Source organism: Portunus trituberculatus, chromosome 47 (assembly GCF_017591435.1).
Source record: "Portunus trituberculatus isolate SZX2019 chromosome 47, ASM1759143v1, whole genome shotgun sequence".
Lineage (NCBI taxonomy): Eukaryota > Metazoa > Arthropoda > Malacostraca > Decapoda > Portunidae > Portunus > Portunus trituberculatus.
This window is the reverse complement of record NC_059301.1, coordinates 24,888,250-24,907,908: the sequence shown is the minus strand read 5'-3', so window position 1 is coordinate 24,907,908 and position 19,659 is coordinate 24,888,250. Positions and strand designations below refer to the sequence as shown.

The 19,659-nt window shown below is 41.2% G+C and overlaps 1 protein-coding gene across 3 annotated transcripts in view; it reads left to right on the top strand.

Moving 5' to 3' along the window:
* LOC123520860 overlaps positions 1 to 19,659 on the top strand; it is a 1,438,509-nt gene that overhangs the window by 175,640 nt on the left and 1,243,210 nt on the right. The gene's annotated exons all lie outside the window — the stretch shown is intronic.

The following is a 19,659-nucleotide window of genomic DNA, read 5'->3' as shown; positions in this document are numbered from 1 at the left end:
TATTTTTCCCTGTACTCCACCACCACCACCACCACCAACACCACCACTACTACCACCGTCCCACCTTCCCATTTCCCTCATCAGCAGCTCACCTCTCGGCGCCACCAGTTGCTGACACCTCTCGTGGGGACAAGATTTTGCAGTATTGATGTCTCGAGACCTTAGTGCGCCGTGGTGCTTCCTCTGAGTCTTGCTAAGGGACGTATTGCAAAGATAGTGTGGATGGGCGTCACAGACAGGCTAGAGGAAAAGGGGAGAGATTATAGAGAAGAGGAAAGAGGGAGAGATGGGACCGGAAGTAGCGGAAAGGAGAAAGGTTAGAGGAAATAGAGGGAAGGGAGTTGAAATAAAGAGAGAGAGAGAGAGAGAGAGAGAGAGAGAGAGAGAGAGAGAGAGAGAGAGAGATATTACAAACTCCCTACGTATCTTTAAATCTTACTCTATCTCTTCACCCTTAATACATCTTTTATCCTCTCTCTCTCTCTCTCTCTCTCTCTCTCTCTCTCTCTCTCTCTCTCTCTCTCTCTCTCTCTCTCTCTCTGCAATAGTAATTCCTCTCTTACAAACAACATTTCCCCGCATTGTATATCTCTGTGGTCTGGTTGCATGTGGTTACGGTGAGGCGAAGGAGAGGGAGGTATGATCGCTAGCTAGTCCACGCGTTTCCTTTATAAGTGTTATCAGCACAAAACAGGACACGTAGTTATATACGACGCTAAACAACAGGTAGCGGATGACCACTTGGTGAAGGAGAGCATTCACAGTATACCAAGAAGACTGTGATCATACCTCAACTTGCCCCAGCCGATAACAAGACTTTATGCTAAGGTTCGTCTACAGCAGCTGGTGTTTAGTGGCTGGTCGGACGGCTATTATCCAATCCGGTGTCAGCAATTATTACACCATCCATCGTCCCAAACCAGAGTTGCGTCCATCCAGGCCCGTCATTAGTGAGGTCAAATGGGTTTATCCCGAGGGCGCCATCCACCATAAGAGGCCATAGAGGTGCCACGATAGCCACGCGATAGCCACTCAGGAGGGGAACATAACGAAGATATGGATCTCTTCCCACAGCTTTCACGGGAGACACCACCACCACCGCCACCTTTACCAGCCAGCCAGCCAGCCCAGCCAGGCACTCAAGAAAACTGTTAACTTCACAAGATTCTGCCTACTTTTTTTTGTTTTTTTTTTGTTTGAATGGTTCGTAATTCATGAGAGATATACTTTTCAGATCGTTCCATAAAATACACACACACACACACACACACACACACACACACACACACACACACACACACTGGAGTAGCGATCCTTGACCTAACATTCCCTTTTTTGAGAATGTGTGTATTTTCCTTCTTTTTCAATGTTGTTGTTCTTTTTCTAGTTCTTCTTGTTCTTTTCTTATTGTTATTTTTCTTCGTATTCTTCTATCATTCTTATTCCTATCCCTACTTCCATTGTTTCCATTATTAGTAGTAGTAGCAGCAGGGGTAGTAGCAGTTGTAGCAGCAGTAGCAGTATATATAGTAACAGTAGTAGCAGTAGTTGCAGTATTAGTAGTAGTAGCAGCAGCAGTAGTAGTAGTAGTAGTAGTAGTAGTAGTTGTTGTTGTTGTTGTTGTTGTTGTTGTTGTTGTTGTTGTAGTAGTAGGAGTGGTAGTAGTAGTAGTAGTAGTAGTAGTAGTAGTAGTAGTAGTTGTTGTTGTTGGTGTTGTTGTTGTTGTAAAAATAGTAATAATAGTAGTAGTAGTAGTAGTAGTAGTAGTAGTAGTAGTAGTAGTAGTAGTAGGGCATCATTACCTAATAGAATAAAAATATAAGTCTTTCCTATGACACTAAAACACAAAATCCGAAATATAAACCTTTAAACAACAGAGAGAAGAAGAAAAAAACATAAATCCCTCCCTAATAATCATATTTGAAAACAAAACGTATGAAAACAACCTCTAAAACATATATAAATAAAACAAAAGCCAGTATATCACAACGGAGGAGAGTTAAGCTGTGGGAGTTGAACGAAGAAAAGCTCCACGAGTACTACGGGGAAAGTCTTGAGCAGCGAGGCAGCAAGAGGACTCCTAAGAAGCCTGTTATGTAGATGCGAGCAACTTGTGCGGCATGAACACGGGAAGACCAGGGTGAAGGCAGTAGTAGAGATGCACGTCGGAACATTTGTGAGATAAATAGGATAGATAGAGCTTGGAATGTTGTAATACGGGAAGTGTGTTGGGTGGTAGTGGCGTGTGTGGGTGGGTGGGTGGGAGAGACTAGAGAAACTGCGTTGTTGGAATGGCAGAGGGTTTGTTGTTTGTTACTAAGTTAGTAGTGCCTTAGTGTAGTAATAATGGTCATAAATACGAGGTCAAAAATGTGGTGTGTGTGTGTGTGTGTGTGTGTGTGTGTGTGTGTGTGTGTGTGTGTGTGTGTGTGTGTGTGTGTGTGTTACATAATACACTGAAATTTGAGTGGAAGATATATATGAGACAACAATGGAAACGAAATTAGTTTATGAACTATAGACAGACTTAAGCAATTTTATGATCTTATCTTCTAATGAAATTACAAGTAAATTACAAGGAGTTTGATAATGTTTATAATTCATATCATACCGTCGTTATATATATATATATATATATATATATATATATATATATATATATATATATATATATATATATATATATATATATATATATATATATATATATATATATATATATATATATATATATATATATATATATATATATATATATATATATATATATATATATATATATATATATATATATATATATATATATATATATATATATATATATATATATATATATATATATATATATATATATATATATATATATATATATATATATATATATATATATATATATATATATATATATATATATATATATATATATATATATATATATATATATATATATATATATATATATATATATATATATATATATATATATATGTAATTATATTTATATAATAATAGTTTAATAACAATACTAACAACGGTAATGATGCCAACTAGTAATCAGATTCACTCATCCAAAAGTTAAACTCTTCGCCCATGTCTTAATCTCATTAATCCATCGTTTTTCACTTGCACTCCACCCAATCAGCCAACCAGCCAGTCAGTCAACCCTTCCTTGCCTCCCGGCCGTCACTTGCCGCACTCATCCTCGCCACCTTTCGCTATCCTCCCACTTCCGTCCAAGTTTTAAACACACAGAGCTACTCGAGTGTTTGGCGGGGATCTAAATATTTACACCCAGCTATCGGATGAACCAAACGGGAGGCAGAGGGAGTGCGCACCGTCACACACACCTCCTCCTTCATCTTTTCTTTTCTCTCTCCTCGCCCTCCTCACACTTGCTTTCTTTTATTTTCTCCTTCCTGCCCTCCACCCTCCTGTCTAGTTCTCGTCTCTCTCACTCCATCCCTGTCTTCATTGTCTCCGTGTCCAACGTCGCCCTCATCAGTGTTTACAACTTTTGGTGCTCACTGGTCTCTGCCAACTATGCACATGTTCCCGCTAACTGCTGCAAATTCATTCGCTGTTAATAGATTTTCTGTTGTATCGCGAGGAAACACTGATCAGTCCAACAACAAGGTATTAAGGAGCAAGTGTTGTTCTCATTCTTTATCATGTAATGAAGTGATCAGGGCACCAGATGAGGCTTGTAAGTTGGCAATGATGTGGTGTTCTTGCACGTTGAGATGAAATTACTATATACTTATTAATTGTAAGAAGGTTCATAAGAGATAGAATTCATGGGAGGAAAGTTTCTAATTTTAAAGGTTTAGTAAATGATGAGGAGTTGAGAGATTGCTGTGTCTGTATCGGGTGATGCCTTCCCGGAAGCTCTCTCGAGTTTAGTTATGTGTGATGCCAGTCTTACAACCCTGAAATTAAAAAAAAAGGTGCTCTTTTTTTCTATAATGTTAGGAAAATGGAGGTTGTAAAAAATGCTATTTGAATGAGAAATGAGAACACATACTTACAAGAAAGCATTTTGAATGGCATCCTGAAATCCGCTTTTGCCACCTACCATTCCTGGTTTCTTAGCAGAGTGCCAAAGCGAGGCACTTGCATAGAGCTACTAGACAAATATTATTTGTGAAATGGAGATTTAATTTTCCTTAGACGTTGAACCTTCGTCCTTTTATTCACTCTCCTGGAATAGAAAGCTACAGTTTCACCCACGTTCTTGGAGTTATAGGATTTTGTTTGTAGTTTCCTTTCTTAGCGATGGCCGAGTATACATAGCAGGTCTCTTTGCCGGGATTCGCTACAGTGCCCGGCACCTGGACAGCCAGCAACTCGAACCTCCTCACCGCGAGACAGTCTTGTGTAGAATCAGGTGTGAAAACATCTCCCTGAGGGAGACCGCTAAACACCGGCCTCCACCTGGCGTGCTTGTCCGCCACTGGTGCCTAGATTATGACCTACGTTCGTTTGAAGTAAAATGATAAAAGCACACTCCTATAATGATCGCACCTCGTTGCTAGTTAAGCATGTGGAGAATTGTCTCATTTAGCAAGACTTGTGTTACAAAATGCTGCCCTTGAACGCTGAACACTCACTATAAAGGTAAATCAATTGGATGAAAGCTTCCATTAGTGGCGTGGTGTTGTGGATGTAGAACAGGAGGAGGAAGAAAAGTTCAACAGCAGAAAATGGAGGAAAAAAGGATAAGTAAAAGGAGGAAGAGAAGGTAAAAGGAGGTAAGCTAAGGAAAAACGGGGCAAAGGGGGAATGTTGACACTGTAGAGGGGAAGATGAAAAGGCAGGTCGTTAACTGAAATGTGCTGTAGAGAAGGTTTCGTAAGGAGGCGGAGGGAGAACAAAGACAATCCTTTTACTCGGTTTGTGGCGCATTATTTCTCCACCCAGACTTTTTTACTTTTCTTTTTTTTTTTCTTACGTTTCCTCATGTTACATTTACTGAAAACTCTTATGGCTGAGGGACAACAATGCATTAGTCTCGTATTCTCATCCATCTTACGCATGCACTTAACACTTTTTAGTTAGTTAGTCACCGGAGAACAGCAAAGAAGGAACTTGTATATAAATCCCTAAAAGAAAAGAAAAGAAAAAAAAATCTTCAGTGCCAAGAGATGACATCAGAAAAAAAAAAATATATAACTAAACTCAATATACCCAAATCCGTTAGTATGTGTATGTTCGTCTGTGTGTCTTAATATTTACAAGTCTGTCTATATATTTATCTTCTTGCACACACACACACACCACTTCTCTCTCTCTCTCTCTCTCTCTCTCTCTCTCTCTCTCTCTCTCTCTCTCTCTCTCTCTCTCTCTCTCTCTCTCTCTCATTCTTTCCTTTCGTTTCCTTCGTCGTCGTGAGATCAGATAATCCTCGTACTGCAGGACCAGGGAGCCGCGCGAAGCCTTACGGAACCTGGGGCGGATCAGGCAGCGTGAGGTTTCTTGATTAAGGCTCCAGGCTCATCACCGCCCTTGAGGCCCCGGACCCTATATACAGACCTCGCTCCGCCGCACGACACTTGCTCCTTCTGCTGATGCATTAGTACTCATAGGTGGCTGTACTCTCTCTCTCTCTCTCTCTCTCTCTCTCTCTCTCTCTCTCTCTCTCTCTCTCTCTCTGAGCAAGCGTGTGGCGTTCTTAATTCATTTCTCTCTCCCCCACTAAGGAATATTCTCGCGTTATCATGTTACGCCGCCATTCGTTTTTCATCCTTCCTCGTAATAACACGGCCGTCCAATTTGTGTTTGTTGTGTGCCGGGCTTTAGTGTGTTATAGCTTATTTAGAAATGTGCAGGCTGTTTCTTTGTGTTGCAATATCCTGTGCTTATTTTTTTTTTATCCTCTCTCTCTCTCTCTCTCTCTCTCTCTCTCTCTCTCTCTCTCTCTCTCTCTCTCTCTCTCTCTCTCTCTCTCTCTCTCTCTCTCTCTCTCTCTCTCTCTCTCTCTCTCTCTCTCTCTCTCTTTTCCCGTGAGGTCAGGATTACCTTCCGCTACATTATTGCTTGATAGTCATTTGATAGTTCTTCGTTCGTATTTACAATGAGAGCTTGGAAATTATGAAGAAATAGTCAACATATACAAGAAGGTCGTGAGGTGGAGAGAGTCCGGGCTATCCACACACACACACACACACACACACACACACACACACCGCGTAGTGTAGTGGTTAGCACGTTCGACTCACAATCGAGAGGGCCGGGTTCGAGTCCCGGGAAGCGGCGAGGCAAATGGGCAAGCCTCTTAATGTGTGGCCCCTGTTCACCTAGCAGTAAATAGGTACGGGATGTAACTCGAGGGGTTGTGGCCTCGCTTTCCCGGTGTGTGTTGTGTGTGATGTGGTCTCAGTCCTTCCCTAATATCGGTCTATGAGCTCTGAGCTGGGTGACCAGCAGGCGACCGAGGTGAATTAGACACACACACACACACACACACACACACACACACACACACACGTCAGCCATCAGAGCAACCCACCACCCACCCATTCCCCAACAAGTCTCCTAATTTGTACACAAAATTTGATTAAAGCTCTAGTTTCACCTGCCAGACGCTGTCCGCACTCCTGCACGCACCTGCTCTTGCTCCGAGGCCGCCGCGGTGCCGGGATGACCTGATTACACCCCAAAACGCACGTCTGTGTACCCCTTATCAGCGGCCGCGGCCAAACATGTACACGCGTGCTGGTGATTGACGCGCCACATCCTCAAACTTCAAAACAACCAACGTAGTTATCGGAAAATTCTCAGAGCGTGATGATTTTCGTGGCTGTTGTGAGGAAGGAGAGGAGCGGCAGGGCTTACGTGCAGGGTCCGGAGAGGAACGGGAGGGAGACGGCGGGATCGCGTGCGTGTCGGTGGTGCTGGGGGAGGGTGCGGGAGGGAGGTAGGCTGCACTATCCCAGCCAAACGCTACCTGGGATATTAATAGCCCAGTTTACCCCTAGAGGCTAGACACGCGCCAGTAGTCCGCGGCCCCACTATACCGTCCTCTCCCAGCGAGGCTGACGCGCCTGCATAACAGGTGCAGATAACAGGCCGCCTCTCTCTCCGCGGCTGCCGCTAAATTTAGGCTGTTTGGCGGAGAGTTCTGCAGGGTGGGAGGAGGCAGGTGTCTCACGAGGCGCGGCTTGAGTGTTTTGGCTTTTCAATGTGACCTTTTCAGACGTAAACATCCACCAGCTTTTACAGGTATTAACTTTCACGTACATACCTACATGGGAACACACACTTACACACACAGGAGAGAGAGAGAGAGAGAGAGAGAGAGAGAGAGGAGGAGGAGGAAAAGGGAGTTACTAATGCTTCCATATTTTTTCATCGCTTAAGTCTGACCATGAATATGTACAGTGAATTAGTAGGTAAACATTTTTCTTTGACCGGAGTGCAAGTAAGCAGGTGTGTCAGATGAACTCCATTATTTGACGCCACGCTCCTATGCCAGCGGTAAATATTAAAAGCCTTATATTCACCGTGCAAATATGCTTGTTTCTTGTTGTTGTTGTTTTCACATATCTTTTCTTTATCCATACGTGCAAATGTATCACCTTGGCAACGAGTCTTGTCATTGTTATTGTTGTTTGCTATATCGAAATGAATCAGTTAGTTATTAGATGTTGACTCCTGCTCGGCTTTCATTGCTCTTATTATTGTCTCTTGTAACTTATTATGATGGTGATACTAGTGATGGTATTGGTGGTGATGGCAGTGGTGGGGTTGAAAGAGATGCTGGTGGTGATAGTGGATATGATGGTGGTAGTTGTGATAATGGTAGTATTGGTGCTGGTGCTGGGGATAATGGTACTAACAATAATGCAAGAAGCAAAAGCGGGAATAATGGTGTCGATAACCCTAACAGTTCCATGAGAAGAGAATACTTAACAACATTCTAGCACAAAAATTCAATAAGAAAAAAGAACCCTTTATATAACACTACCAATGAAACTACAAAGGAAAGGATACAATTATGGAAAACCACGACAGTTCACCTTTAGCAAACGCCCTAAAAATTCCTTAAAAATATCCCCTATCTTAACTGGTCCCTGTTCTCTTTTCTCAGGCCATCGAACGTTTTAGGTAGCAGAAAGATATGCATGCGTAAACAAGTTCAGCACAGTCCATTACTATTCCGTGTCTCACCTGCAAGTGTCCTGGGTACTCGAAGGTGAGTATGCCTGTGGGAGCGCGGGTGTCCCATCGCGTGCTGGCGTTAACAAGAGTGTGGTAGATGCGGTTTTGCAAGTCAGGTAGTACATTTATAACTTCAGCCTATTAGTAGCTGCTCTGGATGCCATGCTAAGAGTACCCGGAGTTAGTTAGTGTGGCACACGTCACACACGTACGCATGCACTGATTTGGGTGGCATAGATGGCAAGGAGGAGGGTTGGTTATAAAGCCGACAGGTAACCAGGCAGTATAGGCAGGCGAGTAGGTATAGTTATAGGAGGAGGAGGTGAGAGGAAATGGTTAAGGGGCAGCTAAACGGGGTCCTGTCAGGCCTCAGACAGGTAGGTGTGAAAGGTACAAGTGGGCTTTTATAACCTTTTCAGCTCCTTACGCCCTTACACACACACACACACACACACACACACACACACACACACACACACACACACACACACACACACACACACACACACACACACACACACACACACACACAGGGCCATTCATCAGCCTCGAGGCGTCTTCTGAATACGTGGAGATGAGTAAGTGGGTGAAACGAGTTCCTTACCAAGACTTTTCTTCCTCCCTTTAGGCTGACGCTTGTGAGTTGCGTCACTCACACGGGAAAGGCTTGTATTCATATTTTTTTTTATTCTTTTCCTTTCTTTTTTTCTTTTTTATCTGCTCTTCACTGGTGTTTTGAAATGTGTGTGTGTGTGTGTGTGTGTGTGTGTTCAGGTGGGTGGATGGGGTTTAAGGGCGCATGTTTAATGGAAATTCTTCACTAAAAGCTCTCTCTCTCTCTCTCTCTCTCTCTCTCTCTCTCTCTCTCTCTCTCTCTCTCTCTCTCTCTCGTTGGCCAGACATTCTCGTGCTGTTTACTCCCTGCAGGCATGTAAACACACCCCCTTGTCACCCCATGTCACCCAAGCAACCCCACTCCCCTGCAGTCCCGCTCGGTCACTTCCCTTGAAGCTCCCATCTTGAAGGCCACACTCAGCTGCCTTTGGGACGCCCCTAGGGAACGCGCTGCTCTGCTGAGTGATGGCCCCCTGCTGCTGTTGGTTCGAGGATTGGAGAGAGAGAGAGAGAGAGAGAGAGAGAGAGATTAGTGATGTTGATTCTAGTGTTAATATTCTCGTACTGAAACTATTTTTAATATAACTGTGACTAATAATGTTACTGATTTAGTCATTGAGTGTTTTGGTGCTGTTGCTGCTGCTAATGCTATAACTACTACTATTGCTACAACTACTTCTACTACTACTACTACTACTACTACTACTACTACTACTACTACTACTACTACTACTACTACTTTTACTACTACTATTACTACTACTGTTACTACTACTACTACTACTACTACTACTACTACTACTATTATTACTACTACTACTACTAAAAATGTTACACGTATCATTATCACCACCACCACCACTAATAATAATCCTAACATTAGGACAATCATTCATCGCAACCACACAAACACAAACACACAAAAAAAGTGTTTATCCACATAAGGTCTACCGCTTTAAATTTCCCTGGATACAAAAACACACCCTTGAGTTTCAGAGGCGCCTAAGCCAACCACGGCACGCTAGACATTCATCCTGCCTTCGGTTGCGACTCCGAACAAGTTAAGCACCGGGAGAGGGTAAGCTGGACCTTAAAGAGATGCCACTATAAATATTCATGCGTGCCAGCATAGGGTGAGCCGTCCATCAGCGCCATAACTAAGCCTAACGGTGCACGCAAGCCTTAACGTGAAAAATATGACGCTGCTGTTACTGCTTGCGTTATTTTGTTGACACCAATGAGCAGATGAAGCCTTCGTTTTATTTCGCTCCTGCTGCATTCGTGAGTGACAGGGTATTAGCGGCGTGTAAGCAAGTATGATGTGTGCGTGTTGTGACATTTGCTCTGTATATATGTGTGTGTGTGTGTGTGTGTGTGTGTGTGTGTGTGTGTGTGTGTGTGTGTGTGTGTGTGTGTGTGTGTGTGTGTGTGTGTGTGTGTGTGTGTGTGTGTGTTCCCTCCACTGGTATTCAGCGGTTTTACTTTTATGCTATGAATGGGGATTATACCCACTATTAATTTGGCATTTTGATTTAATATATATAGGCGTAATGAGCTATCTGTTCAGTCTTTTTTATTCGATGATCTGTAAATTAATTTCATTGGTGTTTGATCAGTTTACAATCCGCCGTACTGTCACTCCAGAATACAATTATATCTAACTTTTGAACAAGATTAATTCAGATTTATTCGAATGAAAACATTTTTCAGTGTCATGAACCACAAATAAACGAAACTCTTTATGTGAACAATCTGAGTTTTGCAAATGGTAAGAGTTTCAGCAAATTGGTAATTTGTAACTCTGTTGTTCGTTTGGCTGCGATCACAATGTGTGTGCCGTCAATTACACGTGCAACCGTTCTTTGTGAAACGTTCATGAATTCAATTACCATCACCTTTTTTTATTAACTGGAGTCAGGTGCGTATGCGGCATTGGGTCACCAGCTGCCTGTTGTCATCCCTTTTCTTGATTGTTTGGGGGCCGACTGAAGCATTGGTAGACAAGGGTGCACGGAACCCATGAGTGTCATGTCTATTGCGAGATTGATCTTAGTTGAGTAGCAACTTTTGATTCTCTCTCTCTCTCTCTCTCTCTCTCTCTCTCTCTCTCTCTCTCTCTCTCTCTCTCTCTCTCTCTCTCTCTCTCTCTCTCTCTCTCTCTCTCTCTCTCTCTCTCTCTCTCTCTCTCTCATCTAGAGACAGGCGCATCGTTTTTCCTTTTTTTTTATCCAGATAGGCCTGTGGCATCAACAGTGAGAGTGTGGCACCTCTTGGCTACCCCGTTAATAATTCATTCTCCCTCTCACATGTCGAGCAGCCGCACTGAGCATCACTACCTCTTATCACATTTTTGTTTTATTTTCCTCTCCGTCAGTGTGCGCCTTTCCAATAATGTTAATAATTTGCAATCTGTATCATTTGAGCAGCAATTCCTATCTTGCCTGACATGAATTGAGACGCTGCAGGAGAGGAAGGGAGGAAGTTCAAGATGAGGCGGTTATTTAACTCGCAAGAATGTTGCGTATTAACATATAAAGGCAATACTTGAGCCTCATTCGTATCCATTTGTACATATTTTGATGTTGCATAGTTAAAGAATTCAATAAACGACTTTGATTCCTAATTCTTCCTAGAGAAGCATAAATGTTTCAGATTCAGATGGAGGATCAGTTCGGTTCACCGAGAAAGTGAGTGAAACTCTCAGATATCGATTTGTCCTGATTTAACGAGTATTTTTTTTTTTTTTTTTTTGTGGTAAACTCTTGCTGTAAGTGAACTTATTTAAGATGTTATATGTCATAGAAATGCACAACATGAATATGGAATAAAGGAATATGTGAAGCTTTGCCATCTTTATGTGCAATGTGAAGATGAATATGAGAAGGAAAATGGTATATGCTCGAACACCCTACTGCGCAATTTCTAAACTGGCTTTAACAACTGAAATATCTCGTAGTACGGTGGGTAAAACCATAAGAAATTAACTTATAAACTATTACACTCACATATCCTAGTCACGAAGGATTGAGCATAACGCAGCATCTTATTCAGTGTTCTTGAAGGAAGCAGCAATTCTCCACCACCTCTCAAGACGGCTACGCGCTGTTTCCTCGTAACTATTGTTTCATTTTTTTTTTTCCTGTGACTTCATCTCAGCTTCAGGTGTTACCGTGTGGATCTAGATATGAAGCTTCGCTGATATCTTTGTCATGCATTATTTTATCATATTAAAGAAGTACTTCTGGCATGTCGTATGTATTCATGTACTTATAAGAAATACGCGCTACTTATGATTTCTATAAAAACCAATTTTAAAGAATTTGATTATCTCCTCCACGTAGTACACGATTACGTATTCCATATAATACCGTACAGGATCCTATTAATGCTTTATGCAGTGATGTAGTTTTATTTTTAATCTTATTCCTCTGTAAAACACAAAAGGATTTATCTCGTGAAAATATTAAAGTGCTACTCTGAAACTAATTTTCCGTGATGACTAAGAGCTCTTCCCGCTTAATAAAGATTTTAACGCCTCACAGCAGGTTAATACTCTGAGTTAAAGGATTGTAAAATGTTTTATGTATTCACCTACCTTGATTATTAAACATATACTACTATTGTGTAACATGAAGTTACAATCCACAATAAACGGCTCAAGGATAAGAGTACCATTAGTAGTAGTAGTAGTAGTAGTAGTAGTAGTAGTAGTAGTAGTATCTGTTAATTGTTTTTGCGAGGTGTTGTTATAGTTATTGTTGCTATTTTTGTTAGTTTTTTTTAGCTGTCATTTATTATATACATGACAGGAGATGTTCAAACAAAGTCATCTCGTGACATGTCAGTTGTGAGCTTAATGGACTAACTATTACGCTACAAGATAACCTAAAAACAAAAATCTTCAACTGAATCTGATAATAGGGGATCTTAGTAAGTAAAAGAAAGGATCACTCTCATTCTTAATCAATTTTGTTATGTTATTTTATTACTTTATGCCAAGTTGTATATTATGCAATCCTTATCAATCAAAATTTTGCGCAATCAGATTCCATCACATCTGTTTCTACGATAGTCTCACGAGTGACAATGACGTCTGTCTTATCAGCAGTGGCACTGAATGTGTGCAGGTTTTTGTTTGTCTTGTTATTCCTTATTGTTATTCATCTAGTGCTTTAGATAGCGTTTCTGTAGCACAGAATTAATACTTGCCTGACGAATAAGTGCAGCAAAAACTTGGTTTGAGCTCAGTTTTCATGCATACGAGTATGCACCACACACATCCAGTGAATCAATACTTAACTACATCGTGTATGAGACAAAGGAAATGACATGACACGTAGACTGTGACACTGTCATGCAATGTTACGGAAATATCTTCTTTTCTAGGACAGATGACTATCGGAAATCCCTCCTGCATTGTCCGTTAGCGTGCAGGCCAGACACAGCTCCCTTTTATCATTGCCAGTACGGATGTTACCTCTAGTAATTCAAGACACGTATTATCTACTAATGAAAATATCAACGTATACATTACTTTCTTTATGATACGATACTTTTTGAAATAGAGTACCAAGTCATTTAGCAGCGAGTTAACCGAAGTCGGTGATTGACCAATCAGTGAGCGGCTACACTGCCCAAGGCCACTTAGTCAAGTCTCCGCGTGTGGTTGGTGCCGGTGTCCGTGAGTGAAGTACTCGCCTGCGGGAATTATTCATAGGTAAGTGTTATCCCACCTCTACGTAGTTTGGGCCTGAGGAATCCTCATCGTGTGCAGTGTTTAGGAAATTAAGTGAGGCAAATTTTCTAGTGAACGCCGCAGGAAGTGTGACAAGGCTTGGGGAGTTGTGAAGGCTAACGAATAGTGTGGTTGCCTTAGGGTTTCCCATCGTGGTACTCCCTTCAAGGTAATATGTTCATATCATTTAGTGCTCAGTGTGTTCATACGTTTAACAAAATAACTCTTAACCGACCAAGAAGGAAAATGGTGGTCAGGCAAACAAGGTAACAAGCCACTGAACGACCATTGCCCGCGTTCGGGTTAGGGTGGCTGTGGTTTCGGCTTGAGTAGGTTAATAAGAATGTCGTATTTCGTCAAAATCAGTATTTCTTTCTTATTTCAATAGTTAGGTAATGGACGATTGTACAAAATAAATGATACTGTACCGTGAGTGAGGTAATATATCCGCCATAGCTTTAGCTTTACATGATAAGTACATTCGAACGTGGTTTATACAGAACCGTTTGTGTTGTGTTTACCTTGTTCTGCCAAACACTTTTATAGGAAACTTGCCCACCCTTATCCTTTTGTTCTATATCAACATTCTCAAAAGCAGAAACGATTGCCTGACCTTATGTATTGTATCTTTTCCTCCTTTGATACTATAAAAAATTTACCTTGTCACTTCTGCTCCTCTCAGCACATTTAACACGGAAATTGATGATTTTCGCTCCCGTACTAACACCGCCGTCTTGCCTCTGCTTATCATTGCTGTCAGACAAAGGAAAAATTGAGTAATTATTCCTGTCCTCGTTTTATGTTCTCCAGAAGATGTCACATGTTCCTCTCTGCCCTCAAATAAATCAATTTTTAAACTTATTGATAAATATCACTCAATATTGTATCCGCTCTCTCTCTCTCTCTCTCTCTCTCTCTCTCTCTCTCTCTCTCTCTCTCTCTCTCTCTCTCTCTCTCTCTGTGTGTGTGTGTGTGTGTGTGTGTGGGTGTGTGTATGTGCTCCTCGTAGCAGTCAGTCAATCAGCTGCCTCCTGGAACAAACCACTATGGGGTGGTGGCTCTTTACTAGCTCTAATTAATAGAGCAGACTCCAATGAATATAATATGATGTGGTTAATGTTTATACCGAATCGATGTTGATAACAGGAACTTATTAGTGGTATAATGGGATCCCTGAATGGAAACCGTCTCTTCCTGATACTCATCATAATTGTTTTTTTAATAATTTTTTTTTATCGCAAGTGATGCTGAAATTTGTATGTTTGCAAATTAATATGAAACACCACATGACAAGTGTTTACTGTTCTTGTGTTGACTAAATATAGCCTGTGTGATAAACAGGAAAAGTCATTCCCTATCCCCTTCCCCTTCCTCCTCCCTCGTTCCCGTCCATTCCCCTTCCTACCCCTGCCTTGCCTTGACTCCTTCCAAATTGCTGCAACACAGGCAATCCATCTTCTCATTGTTATTTCTTTCTGTATTCTTTATTTCTTTATATGTATTTTCTTTATTTTATCTTATTCTACTGAAGTAACAAAGGACAGTTTATTTTTTGCTTTTTCGTCATGATTATTTTACTTTCTACTATTTTCTTAATTGATAACTTGTCAATTGATAATACATTAGCTGATTATGTGAATTTTACATTTAATTTCTTTTCCGGAATGTCCATTTGCATTATAAGTGTGGCATACAAATAACTGAAAGCGCGAAGAATGTGAAACACTTCTATATTTGCAGCCTTTATTTTCATTTTTTTTTTTTGCACTCGTCAAAAGAGGATATAAGTACGATTTTTCAACTCGTAACTAATATCTTGATTACTAAATATATTATAATCATTTACTACTGTCTTTTTAAAAGCTAACTCTTTCATTATTCTAACGCGTTAATTCTAGTCCTTTATAGATAACTAACCTCAAGGATTTTGTGCACATCACCCTTGTTGTATCAGTTAGAGTCTAATTGATACAACAAGGGTGATGTGCACAAAATCCTTGAGGTTAGTTATCTGTAAAGGACTAGAATTAACGCGTTAGAATAATGAAAGAGTTAGCTTTTAAAAAGACAGTAGTAAATGATTCTAATATATTTAGTAATCAAGATATTAGTTACGAATTGAAAAATCTTGATAGATGATTAAGTATATTAATGAATAGAGGTGACAGTGGTCAAAGATATGTATGTTTTATATGAACTGTTATATTTTGGACTATCAGCTTATTGCAATTCCTCATGTGTTCTTATGTTCTTATGTTCTTTGTATTGTGTTATTACAATGTTGTAAATTGAAATTCTCTCGTGGCTTTTTTTTTTTTTTTTTTTGTTGTCCAGGAGCCACCAGAGAACAGGCATTAATGTTGCATGACAGGTCGTGATGAAGAGGTTTGTGTTGTGCTTTGTGGTCGTGCGACATTTATCACATGTTTAATGGATCCATTGAAAACAAAGCCATGCGGAAAGCCGTTGATGTCCATCTCACTTGACAATGAATTAAAAATGAAATCGTTGGAAGCCAAAAGCCCAAGGTAGGGATTTACTATGTAGCTGACTGGGTAGGACACGCGTATGTAAGGATGTGTCGCAGTGTTAAGGTGGTGTCAATAGAAACTGTGAAAAACCTTATTTGATACTGCTTCTGACCTACCTTCGTTATTTCATCATGAAATTGCTTGGTGTTAAGGAAAACAGTACTGAAGGAAGTATTTGTTTAAGATAGTCGAAACAGATACTTCTAGTTAACTCAAAATAGTACTTAGTTCAACACATTTTGAAACCTACATTTTATTTTTCATTGAATGAAATCTTCTACGGCTATGTAAATTAATCAACAAGTGTGGTTAACAATCAAAGGATTCAAGAAACATGGACTAATGTGAATGACAATATTATTATTTTCAAGTGCAATTGAAAATGATGAAAGTCTTTGTGTCCTATATAGACAGATTTAACCCACGATTCCAATAAGTTATAGTAGTAACAATGTACCACGCCTTGCTACTGTCCAGGTATTGGTGTATGCTGAGTTGGTCTTAATTTAATGTCAGTGCATCACCAGTGTATTGTTCTACTAATGATTCCATTAACAGTGGAACAAACGGAACAGAAACCGTCACATGGTATTTATAATTTGATGGTGTTTAATCAGCTTAATTAAAGGACCAGAGAAACGTTGAGGACTATTCGGGGAATGACAATACTGGCAACGTTTTTACTGTAACGAGGGGCGGAGATCAAATAGCGGCGGTAACTGCTTGGGGGAAATTAGACAAATTGCGTCACAGTAATGACTGTCTCTCTCATAGCTTATTACAATTTGTGATGCATGAGTGAATGAGATTATTATAAGGAACGAGAATGCAGTGTCAGTGCAAATTACAGAAATTATAGAAAATATTTCATTATAGAAAATTCGCATGAGTGACCTGCGGGTAGTAACGCAATCTTTATTTTCCAGGAATAATGATTGTCGACATGCTTCGAGCAACTGAGCAAATACAAGGGACTCTTATTATGCTGCAATATGTACTGTTGGTGTTGCTCGGTGATGCTCGTGATATGGTGACGTTAATGGAGTAGGGTTTTTTTTTTTTTTTTTTTTCCTTTATAGCATGCTTTTGAATTCCTGGTTTCGTGTTTATCATGAGGCAAGCGTCGCGTGAAGGGTCATTATACGGCTTGGCTTGTCTAAATTATACTCAAACACTCGATATTGTCGGATCCGGCAACGATATTGATGCAGGCTATAGTGAATGAAATTACTTACATTGCCGAACAGGACTGATTCGTGCAAACAAAGTGCGCATGGGTGAGTCTGTTAGTGCGTAATGTTGAGTGCGGTAATGACTGCAGTATTGGCCGCCGGCTGGGCCTGAGGCTGGCAGGCTGGCAAGCCAGCGATGAATTATTCATTGTTCACTCCATGATTAATAATTTTGCCTTCACTTTTTTTTCTAATTGAGGAATTCATCAGTAGGCTAAAAGAGATTTTTTTTTTTTGTCATCACTTGGATGTGTGAAATACGGAGTTGTATTAATTTGTATCCATATATCGTGCTATTCAAATTAAGAAAGACACGAAATAACAACATAAAGAGTATGAGTAATATCATCCCACCAGGAGCTACCTGTTACTTACAAAAGCAAGTAAACATGTCATTGCAATCCCTATTGACATGTCAGTTCACAAGCCAGCGATAGTGTTGCTCCATTCAGGCGGGGACGGCCATACAGACCCTCCAGGATGCGCCCTAAGTCTAAGACCATTCCTGGCGGCTGGGACACGCACGTTGCTTAACAAGGGTATCACGTAGCCCCGGTAAGCCAGTGTGCCTGACGCAGGACCCGACTATTAACCTGGCGGCGCGGGGACGACGGACTGTTTGGAGGGCGGACGGGGCGGAAACTTAATTATGGTTAGAATCCTCCGTGCGATCCCGGCTTAGTGCTACGCTCCCGTTGTAATTCCTCGGCTTGGGTATCTGATACTCATTTAAATCCTTTACATTCATATTTGATGCCGAGGTAATCCCGCGTGCCCAGGACCGCCCCAGCCTTCGCCACGCCGGGATAACGAGTGCATGGAGGCGTGGTGGAGGTGGAGGTGGTGGTGGTGATGGTGGTGGTGGTGGTGGTGGTAGTGGTGGTGGTGGTGGGCGAGGAGCGTGTCGGAGCGGCAGGCGGCAAGCATTGAGGTGGTGCACGAGAGGCGATAGATAATAGTTCAGCTTTGAGAGGCTGCTGCCGGAGTGTAATTTGGTGCCGAGACGCAAGTGCTTAATGATTTAATGCCGGCGGACTGGGAACCTCTTTGGCGCTGTTGTTGGGGTTTGAGAGAAGTGCATTGTTGCGCGCCACTTTTTCCTTTGTAAAGTTCCGATTTCATTATGAGAGATGGGCCTTTTTGTTGCAGCAGGGTTTTAAGGGGCAGTCATTTTGAAACACGGTGGGGCGGGAGGAACGGGATGGCGTCCAATATGCGAGCGTCGTGAAGGGCAGTGTATAAGAGATTTGGTGACGAGTGGCAGCGGCTCCATCAGGGTGAGGCGCGTCGCTGAATTAGATGCACAGGCCATTTTGACGCTGCAGAAGGGAAACTACTTATGATTTTACACTGAGAGGCTTATGTAGTATATTTTTTCTTTCTTTTTCCGAGGTGAAGTGCTCCGGTGTGAAGAGGCGGTAATGGAAAGGACGTGGTTAAGAAATTACCTCTTTTACTGTAAGAGAAAATTTAGCTTCTCCAGTCTCTCTCTCTCTCTCTCTCTCTCTCTCTCTCTCTCTCTCTCTCTCTCTCTCTCGGTGTTAATAATGTTACTCACAAACACATGAATTTTTTGGGCACGCGTCCTTGCGCTACATCAATTATATCAGTGACAAATGTGCCGCCAGATCCACCGCGCGCTGTGTGTGGGAGAGGACCATATGTGTGGGAGAACTATAATATGTATGTGGGACTGGTTGGGAGGCTTGTGGGAAGCTGATCTAGGGAGAAGGTTCCATACAGTTCGTTATAAGTATAGGGAAGAGTATTGATGTAGGGACTCATTTGTCATTTTCTCTAATAGGAAGCTTCTTTACTTTATTATAACAGTTTGTATCTTTATAGCTATGTCACGTGGAATAATACATAGATTTACCCGTCACTTTCTCTTTCAGTACTCGGATGCATTTTTACCATTAGTTTTGTGTGTGATTAGACCATTTTGTTTACATTATAAAGGGTTTATGGAAGTCAGTTGATTAATGATCCAGAATCTTCCGTGTTTTCATTCCTTTATAAGTTTCTGAAGCTAAATAAAATCGTCATATAGTAACCAGAATGAATATGAAGACGTGTCATGATACTGAAAAGGTTTAAGTAAATGTAGATATTCTCTCTCTCTCTCTCTCTCTCTCTCTCTCTCTCTCTCTCTCTCTCTCTCTCTCTCTCTCTCTCTCTCTCTCTCTCTCTCTCTCTCTCTCTCTCTCTCTCTCTCTCTCTCTCTCTCTCGCCGCCGAAACACAGGGAGCCAGCCAGGGTTAGTATTTTTTTTCCAAGAGGATAAAAAAAATATGATTAAAGGGATTCACGTTTTGTGCAGTAGTATTATTATTCCATCTCGCTTCTCCCTTGGCTTTCCACGCGCGTTCCTCACCTTTGCTCATCATCA